The sequence below is a fragment of the Pteropus alecto genome, unplaced genomic scaffold, assembly GCF_000325575.1.
Source record: "Pteropus alecto unplaced genomic scaffold, ASM32557v1 scaffold155, whole genome shotgun sequence".
Lineage (NCBI taxonomy): Eukaryota > Metazoa > Chordata > Mammalia > Chiroptera > Pteropodidae > Pteropus > Pteropus alecto.
The window spans coordinates 21,045,064-21,049,033 of record NW_006438113.1 but is presented as its reverse complement, the minus strand read 5'-3'; the positions used below and the strand labels follow the sequence as shown (position 1 = coordinate 21,049,033).

At 35.2% G+C, this 3,970-nt stretch overlaps 1 protein-coding gene and 1 non-coding gene across 3 annotated transcripts in view; both read right to left on the bottom strand.

Annotated features, from left to right (window-relative positions):
- ANK3 (ankyrin 3) overlaps positions 1-3,970 on the bottom strand; it is a 556,993-nt gene that overhangs the window by 263,702 nt on the left and 289,321 nt on the right. The gene's annotated exons all lie outside the window — the stretch shown is intronic.
- LOC112482831 lies at positions 921-1,039 on the bottom strand. The gene has a single exon (XR_003047417.1). It is a non-coding gene; the product is annotated as a 5S ribosomal RNA (ribosomal RNA).

Here is a 3,970-nt window from a genome sequence, read left to right as displayed (position 1 = left end):
CCATGATGACTTGAGGGACTCTGGGACTTCTCAGATATATCTGAAGTAAATGTCCCAGCTGTGGTCCACAGCACAAAAGACTGAGTCTAGGAAGGCCACTCTCCATAGAATATGTGCGTGTCTCATTTTATGATAATTGGATAGCAGACCTCAAAGACAGATACATCAAGACACAGTTATTTTAATATAAAAGGACTCCTTTATATTGCCAAGTGCCATAATGTATTTTTCATCTACCCAGGGAATTTTCTGTTTAATATAACTACTGCGACAAGCAGTAGACACCTGTTTTATCTTTTAAAATCAACAAACTATAGACTGTTTTCTCTCATTTTGTCTACTTTGACTCTCAACTAAACTCTTATTAGACTAAACTCTGTTTATTAGTTCTGCTGAATTTTTTTTTCCTAATACAGATAAATAGTTGTCAGGAAAATACAATTAAAAACACAGATATACAAACACACATGAACACGAACATACAAGAAGAATTAATAAAAAAAATTAATCTCATGAATTTTGGGGTAATGGTATTCCTTACTAGTCATTCAGGCTTTACTAGCAAAGCAACATTTGTCATCAAAATTATGTATGCTTCCCCAGACATGTTTCACAAAAGGTCTGTTGTGTGTATTAATATTTTTGCACGAGTCTTTAAAATGCAGCTTCAAACTTTAACTATTCTTTCAATATAAGTACATTTCAGAAGTTATATCTAGTGCATGCTGTTATAGTTTTTGACAAATTTTCAGAGCATTCTTATATCTCATGTAATTATGCTCTAAAAGAACATATTTGTAAAGAAAAAACTATTAAATTATTATTATAATTATTATTATTTTAGGCAAGGCAACCCTTGTTTGACTTCACAGATTGCAAGGACCTTGTTAGCTTACAATCCCTTTTTTTTTTATTTTTTACACCTACAGCACCTGGTCTTCCTAGGTGATCTCCCATCCAAGTACTAACCAGGCCCGACCCTGCTTAGCTTCCGAGATCAGATGAGATCGGGCTTGTTCAGGGTGGCATGGCCGTAGCCTAATTATTTTTCAAGATATTTCCTTTTAAATTTCTCTAAACTTTGAAAATTATACTTTTAAAGATGTTATATGAAAGAAATGGATTGTATTAAATGATCATGCAGTTTACTGTGGATGATTTTCTTCTTTTTATTTATCTCTTTTTAAAAAATCACTATAAATATAATGTTCACAAAATGGAAAAATATATTAAAGCATGCCACTGTTTAGGGGGTTCATTGTGAATATAATACTTACAGTATGTGGGAGAGCATGAACATGCCATCACAGTTCTTATCATGAAGATCGTCATAATCTAAATCTGAGATGCCTTTTAACTAGCACTTCTAAATTCATCATGCCCAATGAATGACAGCTTAGACAAAAAGCAATGGCTCCAACACTTCTCAGAATAATTCAGTAATGATTCTCCAGGTTTCTAATTTTTCAACTCAGTGGATTTCTGTTCTTTCGGGTGTTCTAAGTACAGACAGAGATTTGGCATTTTTGAGCTAGTACTAAAAACCCAAGTTAAAAGTCAACAGAAAGTAACATTTTTTACTTTGCAAAAATATTATTAACAGTTGACAGGAATAAGGGAAAGCAAGAGGAAGGGAGGGGGCATATTTTATACAAATGTCAACCAATCCCTCTGCATTTCTTTTGAAATACAAGGTATAACTAGCCTCTCAGATATTTATATCTGCCATTTCTGGTATATGCTTCTCATCTCCTTCCTTTCTCCTCTACCCCACATTACGCCATCATGTTCAACGGATCCCACTTCTGAAAGTTCTTCTGTGTTCTCTACACCATCTGCTTACATTCTCGGTCTTCGGGGCCAGCTTCAGTGTCCATGTCACTCTATCCTCTGCTCTGGGAGATGTGCCCTTCATGTGGCCTCCATTTCACTTTATATTTTCTATATCAACTACTGGAGGCCCTCAAATAACGTTGTTTCATTTAATATCATTGAGGGGAAAAAACTCACTTCTGGTAGGTGCCACTGTCTGTGTAGAGTTTGCCCGTCCTTTCCACGTCTGCGTGGGCTTTCTCTGGGTACCCTGATTTCTTCCCACATCTCAAAGCTGTGATGTGAGGAGAACTGGCGTGTCCACGCTGACCCAGTCTTAGTGAGTGTGGGTGGGTATGGGTGGGCCTGCGATGGAAAGGCGTCCTGTCCAGGGTGGTCCTGCTTTGTGCCCTGAGCTGCCAGAACAGGCTCCAGCCACACAAGATCCTGAACTGGAAAAAGTTCAGGTTGAAAAAGAGAAATCTTTTTTTATTCATCTTTCTTAAATATATGTAGAGCTCATACTTATTTCAATGCTTACTATTAGAAGTGTTTTGAGGCTTTATTTAGTATTTTGGTGATTTGTTCTGTGACCAAAAATATGCTGTAGGAACTTAACTCTTGTATATATAAATTAACTTGTGGTAAAACTGATTATACATAGTTTTGCTTAAAGTCTCTGTATCCAGGAATATATCAATGATGGTAAGTGAGGACTTACTGTATAAAACTATTTTAATGCTTATAAACTTGTCTATCTTTCTTACTAAACTACCAGTTCTCAAAAGACTAAAAGCATGTCTTATTTCTCTTTTTATCCATAAGGCATGTAAATATTCGTTGAACTGAAACATTGTTGAATCAAAATAATGTGGGTTTCCTATTCACTGCACTACAACAAACATTTCAGAAGTTTGTTCCTTTTATGTACCTTTTTCTGGTTAATTTTTCTGTCAAAAGAATTCCACATTTATAAATGTGTAACCACTATGCTGTATGCCTGAAACTAATATAAAACAATATTAAATGTCAAGTGCAACTGAAAATTAACTAACTAGATAAATAAAATAATTCCACATGCTTTAGTGTCTAAAGATTTAGTCCATAAAAGTTCATCTCTAAGAAAATCACTGTTTACCTATTGGTTAATCTGAAATAAATAAAAAATCAACCTTTGATAAAGTTTAGCATATTACATAATTTGTCACTCTCTGGTTTCTCACTGATATTGAAGTAGTTCCATCTTTTCTAGTGAATTTTAGAGAATGCTTTTATGATAAAGATAAAAATGAAAGCAAAAACAAAAATGGAAGAGCAGAAACCATGTAGAAAAAGAGACAAGGAAGAATGCAGGGTACATAATTGGTACTTAATAATTACTAAGAAAATAATGTCTAAGTATGAGGGATAAAGGAATGGGAGATATCGCAATGGAAAATACAGAAGATAAAGTATTAGCGAGGACAAAGCTTTTTCATCTTTATAAACTGATACTTAGCTGTTATTTATAAATGTTTCAATGTATTCATCAATTAATAAAATGTATATATTTCAATGCCAACCAAGAGACAAAACTAAAAGTTAAAAAGAAAGGATAAAAATCTATGTGCAAAACAAAGTTCTCATGAAAAGGGACTGAACAGGGCTCTCATTGTCTTCTCCCTAAAATGACTGTGACCTTGGCTCCTGTTACCCACAGTGGCAACAGTTGAGGTTATGCTGTATCAATATATTAGGAGCCAGACAATCCACCCTCAAAATACTGTCAATTCAGGGTACCATCTGATGGCCAGGGAAAAATTAAGAGGCCTATGCTATTATGTTTTATGAGAACTGGTTAAAGAAACAGAGAGCATTTAGATTGGAATGAAGATGCAGCACCAACACAGCACTATTTTCATCTATATAAATAGCTGGCATATGGGTGGACATAACAGGGTGCTAGATTTAGTCTCAAAATAAGAGAGTATATTCTAACAATTAGAACTGTCCAGAAAAGGGGTGGGCTATGTTTAGAGGTAGGACATTTCCAGGCACAGGAAATTCGCAAGTAGAGACTGACTAGCAATTCATAGAGCTCTTGTCAAAGAGAAGCAGGTTCTGCAGAGGACCCAGCTCAGTGTGACCCTGAAGGTTCCGTCCACCTCTAAGCTTCCAT